Consider the following 17,168-nt stretch of genomic DNA (forward strand, 5'->3'; position numbering starts at 1 on the left):
TGTATATATGTTTATATGTATGTGCGTATATGGTGGTGTGGGTCTCTGATGATACCGACTGCCTTTTTGAGGTTGCGACTTCCGTAGATCCCATTGATTGTGGGGAGGTCAGACCCCATGCTGCACTGGGCAGTGTTCACCAGTTTTTCCAATCTTCTTCGCTCCTAGCCGCTCGAGTTGCCGAACCTGGCTGGGATGCAACTAGTCAATAGACTCTCCGCTGTACAGCTGTAGAAGTTCAAGAAAGTATTCGCTGACAATCCAAATTTCCTAGATCTTCCAAGGAAGTCGAGGCATTTATGGGCTTTCTTTATGACTGCAACAAATTGCTGGATTCAGGACAAATAGATGCACATCCAGGAATTGGCTCCACCATCTCCCCGTCCATGAAGACACGTTTGGTTTTACAGAAGTTGAGAACAAGGCGCCATTTGGTCAGTCGATCGGTTTCCCTCCTATACTCTGAATCATCGTAATTTATAAGTCATCCAACAGCGGTGGTCTACTTGGTGAGTTTAAAGATGGACTTGGAACTGTGTCCGGCTACAGTCATGAGTATAGAGTGAATAGAACTAGGGGCTGAGCATGCAGCCTTGAGGCCCTCCTGTGCTGATGATTATTGAGGAGGAAGAGTCGCAGCCAATTCGTACCAAATTTGGTCTGTTGAGGAAGTCAAGGATCCAGTTGCAGAGGGATGCGCACAGACTCAATCCCGTGATAAGAAATTATGATAAAAAAGAGTATTTCTGTTTTGGTTTATAATTATTCAATAGGGCTCTAAGTTTGCTTAAATATATGTGAATATATTCTCAAGCATTTCAATGTTGTGAACCATATATAATGTAATGGCCACTTAAAACATCTCAGTGAAGTCACAAAACTCTTTGCAAGAACAACTTTTTCAAAATTTATATTAATACGAGTTTAGGAATTTCTGGAGATATCCAAGTAAATTTAGGGATGAATCATTTTTTCAATTACTTTCTCCATCCTTAAATATCTCAACAACTATGGTGACACACTTAACGGCTGGGTTTCAGTCTGAAATGTGTCCATTTCACGAATCTGATGGGGGACCAAGGAATGAATTACCTCTGATTTTTAATCTCAATGGGAGGAAGGCTTTTCCTTAGTTTGATGGCTACGGTTTTGTGATTAACAGTAAAGGAATGGTGCTTGTGGCAACCTGCATGTTTTTTGGCAGCTTTCCCATGTAGAATTTGAGCATTTAAGATCATATTCATCATGACACCATTGCAGGAGATCTGGAACCTATGTAAAAAGGAAAAACGGTGATTTCATAACCAACCAGTCGTTCTGAAGGTACTTAATAAATTTGAAGTTAGGCAATATTTTTTTGGAACATTCGTACATTTCAGTTAACAAGTGGAAAGCATAATAGAGAGGGAAAGATGGGACTGAGAGAGAAGTATAAAAAAGTTTACCACATCTGAATGATTGTGGTACCACCTTTAAATAAATATTTTTTTTCAGTGCCACAGAGGTTGTTTGACAATGATTTTACTTAGGAGTCACGTGAGTGACTACGTGAAGAACCCCGCCAGGACGCATGCGTGTCATTTTTCATCCAGTTAAATCTAAACTAACGCCTTCCACTACTATGGACTACCTGGGGTTTCACCATTGACTCAGTTCACATGTCAGTGACTCTGCCTAAGGGAAAGGCTAGAGATTTAATAGAGGCTTGCAATAGCCTCACTGACATCAGCAAACCATCCAACAGATTGGTAGCTAAAGTAATTGGCATAATGATGGCTGCCTTTCCAGCCACTCAATTTGGACCTCTACATTACCAAAACATACAGAGAGCAAAATACAAGCACTCTAAATTATGCAGGTCACTTTGACAGATCTGTGAAACTACCAATCAAGCTAAAATGGAACTAAAATGGTGGATAGATAACATCTGGCCTTGTTCCAATCCAATCATTGTCAGTAACCCTTCCATGGTACTACAAACTGATGCCAGTGCACTTGGGTGCGGAGCCACCAATACCATACCACCGTGGTAGCATACATTAACCACAGGGTGGAAACAAATCGACATCATGTGACAATCTGGCTATACAAATTGGCAATGGTATATCCAGAGAGATATTTGGATATCAGCCACTTACCTACCAGGAAGACTAAATTCAGTGGCAGACACCAGGTCACGCAAATTTAATGAAAACACCAAATGGATGTTGAATAAAATAGTACTGCTGATATCACAGCAAAATATGGAACACCAGATATCGATTTATTCGCATCCAGACTTAACCACCAGTTATCAAATTATGTTACATGGGAACCAGACCCTGGGGCAGCGGCGACAGATGCATTTTCGCTGCATTGGGGGGGGGGGGGGGGGGGGGGGGGATTGTTTATTACGCATTCCCTCCTTTCCTGCCTCATCAGTCGGGTATTAAGGAAATACAACAAGACTCTGCATCTGGTTTTGGTAGTACCCGATTGGCCTACACAAACATGGTTCCCAGTGGTATCAAACATGGTATCAAAGACATGAACATCCCGTCTGTTCTGGAATATCTGGCAGGCCTCCACTATGATGAGGGGCTCAGTTACAGTGCCATCAACTGCGCCAGAAGTGCCCTATCGACTTACCTATGGCAGGGGACAGACCATTACACTGTTGGGACTCACCCACTGGAACAAAACCTATGAGGGGAACCAGATACTCCCAAATATGGGATGTGAGAATAATCCTGAAGATGCTCAGTTCTGTCCCTACACAGACCGACATTAAAACAGTCATGCTAATGGTATTGGTCACGGCACAGAGGATACAGTCACTGCAAAAACTAGACTGGACAACATGACTTCCTCAACTGAAAATATTACGTTTCATATTTATGAGATAGTAAGCAGAACAGAAAAGGGATCAGCAGGCCTCAATATACAATTAGGTCATACCCAACAGATGACCGTCTGTGTATAATAAGACATCTGTCGTTATACATGGAGAAAAAGAATATCCTAAGAGGCAATGAAAAGGCACATTTTGGTCAGCCACTAGCAACCACACCAAGAGTGACGGTCCAGACCATCTCAAGATGGCTGAAACAGGTGCTAACACAGGCTGGGGTGGATACTAATTTTTAAAAATCTCTTTCCACCAGGGTTGCAGGATGGTCTGGAGGGGAAAACATTCCAATTATTTTATAATAAACCAGTAATGAAACCTGGAACGTTTGCAGAAACAATTTAAGTTCTGTAAATTAATTTAAACCCATAAAAAGGGGTCATAAATTTGTGTTAAAAATTTTTATGATTTCATTGTCGAATTCATGTCCAAATTATGTTAACACAATTCCTCCCACAGTCAAGGCAGACGTGATGCATGGACTCGTTTCCATGGCATGAAATCACAGAGCTTTAAAATCTTCACGTAGTCACTCACGTGACTCCGAAGTAAAATAGTAAGATTAAACGAGAACTTACCAGTTTGAAGTTTGATCTGTATTTTATGAGGAGTTACGATGAGGGATTACGTGCCCTCCGCTCCCACCCTGATCATATACTTAACTGGTATCTCTTCTCTAATCTTACTATGTTTAGTCATTACAGTTACCTGTGATTTCACACCGCTGCTTTGAAGAATGACACGCATGCGTCCTGGTGGGGTTCTTCACGTAATCTCTCATCGTAACTCCTCATAAAATACAGATCAAACTTCATACTGGTAAGTTCTCGTTTAATCTTACTATTAATAGTCAGTTCCATCCGACTGATGACAATATTGTCAGGTGCCCTCCAGGCAACCTCTGCAATTAAGACTCATCATAAAGTTTAACAGTTAATATACAGCCGATCAGCAGAGCCCCATCTATGCCTGGCACATTTGGAGTGCAAGTGCCAGAACGATAGGCATTCCATGCTGGATTTTTCATCTCACAGCAAGGTAGAGCAGGCGAAGGAAGAGTGCAATTCTGATAGCAACTTTTTCATTTCAAAATTAACTGGACATGTGCTGCAAGCTTACTCTTGAATAAAGTAACTTTGATAGGCACGTGGAATATGTTCACGCAAATTCCAGACCTAAATTTCTGCCTGTGATTAACAGCCAGCAGGCACCACTTTAATTATCAGTATTTTGTCATAATTAATGTCCAGAATTATTGCATCCCATTTTGTAAAGACTTCTTATGATGAGGCAATTGTTGATTATCTTTGTTAGTGAAGTTCAACACTAACATATCTTAAGAAGTTAATAATCAGACAAAGGAAATCTAGAATAAATAACAGCAGCTTTAAATGAATCCAAGAGTTAGTATTTGTTCAATGCAACAACATTGCTGTTAAAATTATATTTTAAATGTGACGTTAACTTTAACATATGATTATGGTCTCGACCCGAAATGTCACCTAGTCCTTTTCTTCAGAGATATTACCTGACCTGCTGAGTTAACTCAGCAATTTGTGTCTATCTTCCGTGTATACCAGCATCTGCAGTTCCTTCTTACACATTTGACCTATATGTGTTTCCTACTAACAAGATATTGGAAGCCATTTCACGCCCAATTATCATGTTAGTTTATTTAATACTTATAGTGTAAATTCTATCATGATTAAAATAGAAGTATAGGTACATTCTGTACTTTTCCCAACACAGCGGGCATAGCATATCGTATATTTGGGTGTTTGCAAGTGTGGATGGCTCACAGATGTTTATAGTCATCTTTGCTCAATAGAAATTCGTGATTAGTCATCCCTGGTATTTGAGCACATTAAACTTTAGGTAAATAATAACTGGGAAATAACTCCCCACCCAAAAAATGCAAGCACAAGGCAAGATCAAACTAGTGATAGGTATCAAAGATGAAAATATAAGCACCAACATGGACATAATTGCCGAGTAAACAATGCAGCAGGTGAAATATCTGACATTGACATCTCTCATCACATAGTCTGATTGATAGCTGTGCTATCTAAGCTCAATGCACTCGAATCACTTCTGTAAACTCTCTTTTCTTTTAAATCAACCTACTTCCAAGGCCAACCTCTTGGCTTCATGCCACCTCATTTTTCCTCTTTTGTCAAATTACTCCCCCTGAAGTATTTTATGTCATTTTACTAACAATATCATCACTACATAAAGATGTCATTTGTAATCCTGGTTGAAACACTCTAGTCCGGCACCCTTGAAACCTATAGGAAGGAACGGCAGATGCTGGTTTACACCAAAGTTACACATAAAATGTTGGAGTAACAGGACAGGCAGCATCTCTGGAGAGAAGGAATGGGTGACGTTTTGGGTCGAGACCCTTTTATTCGGGTTGAGTCTGAAGAAGGGTCTCAACCCGAAACATCACCCATTCCTTCTCTCCAGAGATACTGCCTGTCCCGCTGAGTTACTCCAGCATTTTGTCTACGCTTGAAACCTAACTGCCGCCAGCCCACAAAAAAAATCAAGAAATCATGTGGAAAAAAATCAAAGTGCTGGAGGAGCTAATCAGAACAGGCAGCGGGAAGTAGAGGGATCTGGACAGACAGCTTTTTGGTATTGAGACCATTCTTTAGACTGGTCTCAGCACAGATCTATACTGCAGATTCAAACCATACCAGACCATGGAAGTTGCCAGACTGGAGAGTTTCACCATTGCTGGACGAGAGTTTCAAGCTGTACCATTCAATATTCAGTTGCTATTTTCTCCATAATTCAACATTTTTTTCTCTACACTCCCTGGCCCTAAACACATTCCTGACCATCTAAACAACAAGGATGCCTATGTTAGACTCCTCTATTTGCGGACTAAAGCTCCACCTTCAACACCATCATCCCCTCTAACCTCACCGCCAAACTGACCTGGACCTGGAGCTAGAACCCCTCTGCCACTGAATCCTCAACATTCTGATCCACAGGCCATTATCAGCAAGGACAGTGACAACATCTGCTCCACAATAATTCCCAACATCAATACGCCGCAAGGATGCTTCTCAATCCCCATCTATACTCTCTATATCAGCGTTTCTCAATACTTTTACCCTTGCGGAACCCTTGAAATAATTTTCATGTCTCAGGGAACCACTACATAAAAATTATTATACATCTTTATTAATCTCTCTCTTTCTCTTTCATAAACTTAAAAGTTCATAAGGCAAACATAATATATTTTTCTGATGTTATGTTTTGCTTAAACCAGTTATGTTTTTCTCAAGTCTATTGACAATGCAAAAAAAAAACTGAAATCAAACTGCTTGTTCAAGAGACCTCTTAAGGAGGTTTTCATTCACACAAAAAAAATCAACCATACCTGTAAACACAAAAAATATATTCCCTATGATTATTATACTTTTAAATGATATAACAGGTTGAAGACTTTATTATAATACCCAAAGTCAGGATCGAAACTGGGTCTCTGGCTTTGAAAGGCAGTAGCTCTACCACTATGCCACCGTGCCTCAGGTTGCTTCAGAAAAGCAGTCAATATAATCATATACTTGTCCCATCCCAGTCATTGCTTCTTCTCCTGATCCCGTCAGGCAAAAGGTACAGCAGCTTGAAAGCAAGCACCACCATATTCAGAAATCGCTTCTTTTCCTCTGTTGTCTGGCATTAGAGCGGTCATCCGTACGCAAGTCTGGTTCACCACTGCAGACATTGAACATTGTCCATGGAACTGTTGTACTGCAATGCTGAGAACTGTGTACTGCAATCTATCTTCCCTTTTGCTCTACTGATTGTACTTGAATTTGACTTGATTGTATTTAGGTAAAGTATTATCTAATGTGATTGGACAGGTTGCAAAATAAAGCTCTTCATCGTAGTTTGGTACATGTTACAATAATAAACCTAAACCTAAAATAACTGAATAAACTTGCATTTTTGCCTCGATCATTAAGGACACTTCAGTAATAGTTTTCATTAATGCCCTTTACACATTGAGCATATTTTGCAATCCAGGAAATTCCTTCATTACATTGAACATTTATAATGCTCTGTAAAGCATTTGAGACATCAATCTAATCACTAATATTGTATTAGTCGGAGAAAGGTACACTGTTACAATATGCTCATTTTAATGCAGAGATTTGGTTGTCAATCTTCATCAAGAAAATATTTTATAAATTTCAAATTTCATCACCATTAACTTCTGAACATTATTTATTGCTCTACATTAACACAATACTGAGGGATTTTTAGACTTGATTATTTACAGCATTGTTAAACTCAAATATCATATTCTATTTGTAAATGACACCTTCAACTGAGCAGACACAGAGATATGCAGATGCTGGAATCTTGAGCAGAAGAAAGTAAGATTTGACAATTGCGCTGTAAATAGGTTGTTGAGAACTAAGTCAGTTTACACCAATAATGCCAAGCAAAGATATTTCTACACAGTTCTAAACATTCATTGAAAAGGCATTCAAGTTCTCATTCCATTCCCATCCATCATGGCCCCTTGTTCCTGCTCTGCCATTCAATAAATCTATGGCTGATATTTTACCTCATAGTCACTTTCCAGCACAGACCACAAACCTCTTGATTCCATTAATATCCAACAGTGTACTGATCTCTGCTTTAATGTACTCAAGCATCAAAGCCTCCGCAACCTCTTGGGTAGAGAATTCCAAACATTAATTCTCCACCAGATTTTAGAATTACCTTTCAACTCAGCTCTGTGTGGCTGATCCCTTTGGTTTGAGATAGTGACCCCTGGCTCAAGGGAATTCATCTCCCTGGGAAATCATTGTTCCCTTCATCTAATCTGTTAGATGCCTCGAGAATTTTATGTGTTTCATCGTGATGACCACAATATGTCAGGCTATAGAACTGTGTCTCGGATAGGTTGGTGAGCAACACAGGGCCCTCCCCCAGGGAACGGTCCTCTCTCCCTTCCTATTTACCATCTACACCTCGGACTTCAGATATTATTCCGTCTCCTGCCACCTGCAGAAGTTTTCAGATGACTCTGCAATTGTGGGTTGCATCAGTGAGGGGGGGGGGAGGCTGAATACAGAGGTGTAGTCAACAACTTTGAGTGGTGTGGGCTGAATCACCTGCAGCTCAACACCGACACGACTAATGAGTTGGTGGTGGACTTTAGGAGGAGAGGAACACCTCTGTCCCCTGTCTCCATCAATGGTATGGATGTGCAGTTTACCAGGGAGTACAAATACCTTGGAGAGTACCTGGACAGTAAGCTGGACTGATCCATGAACACTGCAGCCCTGTACAAGAAGGGACAGAGCCAGCTGTACGTTTTTGAGAAGGTTCTGCTCCTTCAACGTCTGCAGTGAGATGCTGCAGATGTTCTACCAATTGGTGGTAGCCAGTGCCATCTTCTTTGCTGCCGTGTGCTGGGGCAGCAGGGTGAAGGCTGCCGATGCCAATAGGGTCAACAAACGTATCAGGAAGGCTGGCTCCGTCCTGGGGATGGAGTTGGATTCATGGGAGGTGGTCTTGGAGGGGAGGATGCTCCTCAAACTGCAGAGCATCCTGGACAATACAGCTCACCCCCTCCATGACACACTGGTCAACGTGAGGAGTACCTTCAGCAACAGACTGGTTCCACCAAGATGCATGTCAGAATGCCACAGGAGATCCTTCTTCCCTGTGGCTATCAAGCATTACAACTCCTCCCCCTTCTGTCATGGGGTAGACTGAGTGACTCCTCTTCCCCCCCACCCCCTCCCCCCCTCAATCTTTGCACATCCCCCAAGCCTTTCCACTCGTCACTTTAATTTCATGTTTCATGTATTTTATGTTTTTTTTATGACTGTCGGCAGATCAATTTCTGGGATAAATAAAGTTCTATCATATCGTATCGTATCGAGATCGCTTCTTGATTGACTAAATAAAGGCACAATTTTGCTATGTTGGACCGTGGGTTGGCAATCATATAACATTAGCTAAAAATTTAAGACATTAGTAATATTGGTTCCTCTTTTGGAATGAGTTAATAAATGCACTAACTTCTTCTCTCCTGCTACAGCACACATAACTATTTTCGACCATAATTTATTTAAACAGGTAAAAGTACTCAAATCAGGAAATGATACTTAAAAGAGAAATTAGTTTAACGCAGTAACTTCCCTGTACTTCAACCCACATCCCCCATGCTTAATTAAAAAGAAAATCCATATTTAACCATGTAAAAGTACCCAACGTTCATTCAGAAACTGGTGGGAAAGCTCTTTCCTGTGCGTTTTAAGTGTGCAGCTTTTGATCCAGGTTATTCATATACTCCAACATCTGCGTGAAGACCAGAAATGGCCCTGCTGTGCAAATACCAAGACATTGTTGATTACCAACAACCGGCACTTTTGACTCCAAAGCACCCGGATTTACATATGAAGCTTGTCAGCTAATAAAATCCACTGCTCTGATGAAAGGTCTTCAGCCTGTAACAATAACTCTGTTTCTCTTTCCATAGATGTTGCTTGATCAGCTAACTGTTTCAAACACTTTCTGTTTTTTTGCTTTTTTCTGTCTGAAAAAATCATTTTTTTACACATTAACACTTCACAACGATGTTTGTGGACATCGCCAGATGGCCATTGCCTGGTCCATCACTGGTATTGACCTCCCAAATGCCAAAGGGATCAGCAAGAAGCATTGCCTCCAGGCAACAGCTAATATAGTCTAAGTCCCCCACTACCCTGGCCACATGCTCATCTTGCTGTTACCATCGGAAAGGTGCTACAGGAGCCGGACTACCATTGCCTCCGCGATCAAGTACAGGTTCTTCCCATCACCCATATGACTTATGAAACACACTGCACAACCCTGTCCTCCTTCCCTCTGTGCCCCTATGAAAAACCTCAATGAGCCCATCATGATGTCGAGATCTTCTTCTGCACCCTCCACCCCTGGGTCTATTTCCGTGGCAAGGCATCCTCGCCTCCCAGTTACAATCCCCTTCTCCAAACTCCAACATTCCTCCTCCTCATAGATTACCCCAGCCAATCTTTTACCATCTCTAGATCATTTCATTTCCAAATGCCAGCTCGATATCAACTGTCTCGACTTCTTCACTTACCCACTCCAAACTCACCCACTCTGAATGCACAGCACTCTGCTCACGCAGCAGCAATATCAATATTGTTATCGAACACATTGACAAGGGAAATGCTGTTGTAGTCTGGCAGGCTGACCTCTGCCATGCTGAGGCCAGACACCAGCTCTCGGACACCTCCTAATACCTACTCCATGACCATGACCCCAGGTCAAAAATCAGATCACTCTCTCCCAGACTGCTACTGATCTCATCACCTCTGCCGATCTTCCCAGCACAGCCTCCAACCTTATACTGCCAATTTATTTATTCTTTCACGATGCAGCCAGGACTGCCTTGGCAGACCTATTGTTTCTGCCTGCTCTTGCCCCACCAGATTCTACTCCAAATGACCCTTCCAACCTATATCCAAGACAAATCATGCACACTTCAACACTTCAATTATACCTCATTATCCATCTTCACCATGGATGTCCAGTTCTTTTACACCTGCACTCTGCACCAGGAGAGTCTCAGGGACCTCCAGTTCTTTCTGGAGCAGAGATCCAATTAGTTTCCTACTACTAACACTCCTCCTGGCAGAACTTGTCGTCACCCTCAACATCTTCTCTTTTGACTACTCTCACTTTCTTCAAGTTAAAGGTTTACCCTGGGCATGCGTGCAGAGCCCAGCTATGCCTGCCTTCTTGTTGGTTAAGTCCTTGTTCCAAACATACACTGGCACCACTCGCCAACTCTTTCTCCATTACATGAAGATTGCATTCGGCTGCCTCCTATAACTGTGCAGAACTCGTGGATTTCATAATTTACCACTAATTTCTACCCTGTCCTCAGATGCACTTGGACTATGTCTGACTCCTCTCTTTCCTTTCTTGATCTCTCTGTTTTCATCAAAGTGTTCAGACTATAAACTGACACTCTGCCATAAACCTCACAGTTATCTTTACTACACTCTATAAGCTACAGTACTACCCGATTCACCTCCATCCCATTGTTGACGTTGGACTTTCTCTATGGAACTGATGTGCCACAATGCTGAGAAATATAATCTGCACTCAGTATCTTCCCCTTTGCTGTATCTATCGTAGTAGAGTTTAACTTAATTGTATTTGTGTATAGTATATCTGATTTGTTTGAATAGCATGCAAAACAAAGGTTTTCACTGTGTCTAGGTACATGTGACAATAATAAACCTACATCTCTTCCCACGCTGTCTCTTGTAAGGATGCCACCCCTACCCTCAATTTCTATTTCCAATGCATCTGCTTCCAAAATGAGATTTTCCATTCTAGAGCATCTGAGATGTCCTCTGTCTTTAGTAAACATGGTTTCCCCCATGCTGCTGTGCATGGATCCCTCATCCATGTCTCCTCTGCATTTCGTAGCTCTGCTCTCACTCCCCCTATCCCATGACGGAATAAGGATCGAGTTCACCCCACCAGCCTCCTCATCCAACACATCATTCGGCGATATATCCACCGCATGATTCCGCCTCTTTCTACAGAGACCACTCCCTCCGCAATTCTTTAGTTCACTCATCCCTTCCCACCCAAATCAACCCCTCCTCTGGTACTTTCCCCTGCAACTGCTGCAGACGTAATACCAGTCCCTATAGCTCCTCTCCTCCCTCTATCCAGGGACCCCAACAGCCCTTCCAGGTGAGACAGAGGTTCACATGCACCTCCTCTGACCTCATCTACTGTTACCGATGTGATCTCCTTTACAATAGTGTAGACTAGGCGACCATTTCCCCAAACACTTGTGATCGGTCCACTAGGGACTGCTGGATTTCCTGGTTGCTATTTATTTTAATTCCCCTTCCCATTCCCAGACTGACCTTTCTGTCTTTGGGCTCCTCCATTGTCAGAGTGAGGTTACACGCAGACTGGAGGACAGCACCTCATATTCCACTTGGGTATCCCTTCCTCGGGCTTTATATTTGATTCCCATTCTCTGCTTATCTGACATACTTATGTCTTCTTTTCATCTCTACCCTTTGTTCACCTATCTGCAAAATAAACCTCCCTCACCTGTATTCACCTATCACTTGCCAGGCTTTGTCCTGCAGCCACCCCTTTTCCAGCTTCCCCCCACCCCACCCTACTACAATCAGGCTGACGAAGGGGCCCAATCTGATCCGTCAAGTATCCATTCCCTCCACAGATGCTGCCCGAACAGCTGAGTTACTCCAGAACTTTTGTGTTTTATCTCATAGCCCCAACCTACAGTGAACTACTATGGACTTTTTAATGGGTTGTGCAGTGTACTTCAGCTTGCACTATTCTGGTCTGGTTAACTTCGTGTAACTGATGATATATTGTATCAGTGTGTGTTGTATGTTTATTTGTGTTCTTGTGTTAACGTGCCTGTAAAGTTGTAGCAAGCAAGAATTGTTACATTGTTTCCTTCCTGGTACATCTGACAATAAAACTCTTGACTCCTGAAACGTCGTAGGCTGCACATCGGAAGAACCACCATCACTGCACAGGTTTCTTTGTTACATTACATTTCATCACAAAATGCTAGTGATAAAATAAACATGTTGTCAAATGTTTGGAATCTAATACATTGTGGATGCCCCCAGGCCGCAAAAAGAATGGACCGGACAAAACTTAACTGTCAACGGCATTTGCTCATCAGCCAATCCCTCCAGATGAATATGCTGGTGCCTGGCATGCAGTTTGGTGGACATCTAACATCTGTTTACTTAAACAAATAATTCTTACGCGTGATTCATGTGCATTAGTGAAGCAAGCTGGTTTCTCTTTATCCTTGTGTACATTGGACACAGCCCATGGCGCTGACATACAGGGAGTGCCCGCCTAGATACGCCATGGCTTGCACGGTGCATATGTGTATCTCCAACGTGGAAAAAACACATAATCAAACTCGCTCACATTGATAATTGCATCGATTTGCCCATTTCTCCCGGCTATCGTACGTGCGGGGCCGAGAATCAGACAGCAGTATCACAGGCACCAGATTACAACAAGGTAGTGCCGAAGTCTATTATACCCAGGTCGTGAATCTGTCTTCATAATCACGTTGCTAACGGGAAGATAAATGAAGCAGGATGACTGAAAGTTTGCGGGCAGTTCCGATGCAAGACCTGGGTATGATGGCACTTCCCTGCTCACTCTTGTCAGTTTACTCAATTTACGGTGAAGGGTCGGTTACTTGGAGTGAACAAAATGAACCGACTTCGTTCTTCCAGACAATGAATAAAGATGAAGCCTGCAACAAGGGAGGGTGTCGGCCCGACCTCCCCCGTTCTCAATGCGAACCGCATTCCGGTGCAGCCCAAAGGCAAGAAACGCACCAAAGTTTACAGCGCACACCTAGAAAAATATTCCGGGGCGGGGAATCGGAGCAGATCGATAAGCAGAGGGCTAAATACAAGCAGGGGGTGCAGATTCAGGGGGGTGCTGCTGCTGTGGAGATTATGTGATCCGTGTCGGTGGCTTGGCCGCTGGTGGGTGCGATTGTCTGCCTTTCACTGGCTGGTCAATGTCCCCACAATGGGTCACTTACCGTGGTTTCTCCGCTCTGTACACGTGTGTCCTCTTCCAGCCGCTGACTGAACCAGTCATTGAAACGCCAAGTGAGTGAAGCCTCGCAGACCAGACGCCATCCCTCGCTGGGCGGGTAGGGGGGGGGGGGGGTGACCTCTTTCCCAAACGGCGGCAGCGGATCGACAGCAACCTCCTCCCAGCCCCGACTACAGTCCGTCAGCTCCGCCGCCGCCGTTACACCACCGCCTGCCGCACTTTCACTGATTCATTCAGCGAACGACGCTTGTGTGAGTAAATAATGGTCGGCTCTGTGCATCGGCATTTGGCCGCTCCACCTGAAAACTCCGCTTCTGCAGCTCGTCACAGAGCAAGTCTGTGGATCGGCGGGAGGGGCGGCGCAATCATTGCTGAGTGTTGCTCCGGAAACGCTTCACAGCAGAAACCACCTTTTTGATCCTTGGAATTAAAGCGAACAGCTCCACTCGCGGTTGGGACGGAATCCACTCGAATGTAGGACGTGTTGTAGCGTCGGCTACAAGCTAAAGCACGGAGACAGTGTATCATCTGTTTCCTTTGTGCTGTGGTCTGGGTCATTATTCTGCTACCACTCTTTGGTCTCAGTGCTTTGCTTTGTTTACCCCTTCCTTGTTTACTTGCGCCCTATTCAAAAGCACGCCTGGTCTATTCTCGTTTGCTCCATCCTTCTTCTTTGCTCCATTTCCCCTTTTATTTGCTCCTGTCTTTAAGCTTATCATTGCTTCGCCATCCGTTCCTCATTGCAACCCCTGACAGATTTATAATAATGAGAACAGCATATATGAACAAGTTTAAAAAAAAACCCAGACAGATGCGGCGGTCCAGGCAGCATGTGTGAAGGGAATGGACAGACCAGGTTTCAGGTTGGGACCCTTCAGTCTCGAACCAAAACATTTGGGTCTATCCATTTTCCTTCAGCGGTGCTGCCTGGCCCGCTGACATCTTCCAGCAGTTTGTTTTTGCTCCAGATTCCAGAATCTGCTATCTCTATATGAACAGCAGGCGAGATGTTCTGCAGCTAAACAAGGCACCATCAGATTCCCCGAAAGCCTTCCCACCTTCTGCATGGAAGTTGTGAGAGGTGTGAGGGAATATTCTTGAGTTGCTTGGATAGCTGTCAAACAGCAAGTACTGAGTTGTCATCGGGCTACTGAATCATCCTACCACAACCAGAGAGCAGTGCGAAACTATCTACGTCTTTGTTGTCCCTCGGACAATCTTTGGCTGGATTTTTGTTGGATTTACCTTGAACTAAACGTTATTCCCTTATCATTTATCTATACACCGTAAATTGATCGATTGTAATCAGGTATTGTCTTTCTCCTGACTGAATCGCACGCAACGAAAAGCTTTTCACTGTACCTCGGTATCTCGGACAATAAACTGACCGAGCACAAAACAATTTGGATTAGTTAAAACTGTAGTTTTGGCGTCTTTGTTTTACAATTAACTGTCATCCAGGATGAGTTAAAGAGCATGTTGTGACAGTGGTCTTTAGGGTTTTGAAGAATGGAAGATGATCTGAAGAGGATTGGCAGGGGAGAGATACTGAGACAATGTTTTCCCTTAAGAGGGCATAGTTTCAGAATGAGGGACTGCCCATGTAAAATGAAAATAAGGAGGTATTTCTTCACTCAATGGCTCACAATTCTCTGGAATGTTGCCAGGACTGGAAAGCCTGACCTATAGGGAGAGGTTGAACAGGCGAGGACTTTATTCCCTGGAACGCAGGTGGATGAGGGTTGATTTTATAGAGGTTTATAAGATCACGAGAGAAATAGATAGGATAATTGAATCATCTTTACTCAGAGATGGGGAATCAGGAACCGGGGGCATAGGTTTAAGGTGAGAGGCTGAATGATTTAATAGGAATCTGAGGAGCAACTTTCTTTACACAGAGGATGACAGATTTATGGAACAAGCTGCCAGAGAATTATCACGACATTGAAAAAAACATTTGGACAAGTACATGGATAGGATAGGTTTAGAGAGATATGGGCCAAACACAGGCAGGTGGGACTAGTGTAGATGGGGAATGTTGGTCAGCTTAGGCAAGCTGGACCGAAGGGCCTGTTTCCGTGCTGTATGAATCTATGACTCTCTGAGTCTATGATAACATAGATAGGGTAAACAGTCAGAACCCTTTTCCCAGTGAAAATGTCAAAGACCAGAGGGCATAGCTTTAAGGTGAACAGGACAATGTTTTAAGGAGATGTGCTGGGTAAGTTTTTTTAAGCTCCATGCGTGTCTGGAACCCACTGCCAGGGTGGTGTTGGAGGCAGATACAATAGTGTCATTTAAGAGACTTTCAGATAGGCACATGGACATGTTCTATATTAGCACAACATGGGAGTACTTTCATCGCATGGACTGGCTGTTAAAGATCAGGCTCACCATCAACATCATGGCAATTAGGAGGTTGCAATGTACTGTAGACATGGTAATGACACCCACATCCTGCAGTGTTGTAGCATCTCTCGTGACCTCGGGACATTCCAAAGTGCTTTACAATCATCAGACTGTACTTTTGATCTGTAATTCTTACTGTGCTTTTGAGAGACGTAACAACCTATTGGCATATTTGTAAAATAAAGATTAATGTGATAGTGGGCAGATGGTGATATTTGATGAGTGTTAAACGTTGTCTACGAAAATTGAGAGAATTGTCTTGCTTTTATCTGAAATGGGGATGATTACTATCTATATGTTAGAATTGGCAGCTGGGGGCATTCAGCATTTACCCAAGAGAGCAGATTGAGCCTCAGTTTAATATTTTAGCTAAAGTCCACATCTTTGACAATTTCATACTTTCTCAATATTATACTCACCTGTCAGTCAAAATTATGTGCTCAAGTCATGGGAACTTCAATCCCCTTAGAAAGGTTGCTGACTAATGATACTCGTTCTATGATTTTTTTGCTCTGTACTCTGGCTCCTAATGATGAGTGAATGAAGAGTGTAGAATGAAGATTAACTGGCTGTGATACTCCTCGCACATTCTAACCAATGCAATCAATATTTCTTGCATAATGTTTATATCATGCATGACATAAATTATCCAAAGCACAAGCTCTGAAAGAAAGAATATAAATAAGCAGTACAAACAGAAAACTATACCAATGTCATTACATTCTGCACAACATTAATTGTAGAAATAATCCTACTAAGTAAACAGAAACTATTCCTGCCATTAATTTGGTGCTGGTAACATTTTAGCACAGTGATTTTTTATAATAACTGGCGCTGTATTGCAACAAAGCAATATAAAACTATTTGGAAAGATGGTATTAAATCCACACTATTCTTTATCGCTCAACTTCATCAACCTCAACATTTGTCACTCCATTCTTTCTTGTAGTAGAAATGCTTCCAATTAAGTCTTCAGCCTGATTAAACCATTTTGTTCAATGGTTGAAAATTCCACCTAACTTCTTATAAACATAATAATGATTTTTAAATTCTGTTGCAGCTCATTGTGCGTGTTCCAATCAAATCTATGGATTCCTAAATTAAGATCAGATGCCCAAGATCCTAAAGAAATTAAACAACACAAAAAGAGAAAAAAAAGTCTGGAAATAATGAGATGAAGTTAATGATTGAACATATTGAATATGTAATTATTGACAGAGTGACT

At 42.5% G+C, this 17,168-nt stretch overlaps 1 protein-coding gene across 4 annotated transcripts in view; it reads right to left on the reverse strand.

The window, feature by feature from the left end:
* Positions 1–14,021, reverse strand: part of src (SRC proto-oncogene, non-receptor tyrosine kinase) — a 141,092-nt gene extending 127,071 nt beyond the window's left edge. The window contains exon 1 of one of the 4 annotated variants that reach the window (XM_033041660.1): positions 13,518–14,021. The gene's annotated coding sequence lies outside the window, so the exon portion shown is untranslated. The remainder of the gene's footprint in view (positions 1–13,517) is intronic. The other 3 variants (XM_033041659.1, XM_033041662.1, XM_033041661.1) reach the window with 3 other exon arrangements.
* Between the last annotated feature and the right edge of the window lie 3,147 nt (positions 14,022–17,168).

This window comes from Amblyraja radiata, chromosome 23 (genome assembly GCF_010909765.2).
Source record: "Amblyraja radiata isolate CabotCenter1 chromosome 23, sAmbRad1.1.pri, whole genome shotgun sequence".
NCBI classification, from domain to species: Eukaryota; Metazoa; Chordata; class Chondrichthyes; order Rajiformes; family Rajidae; genus Amblyraja; species Amblyraja radiata.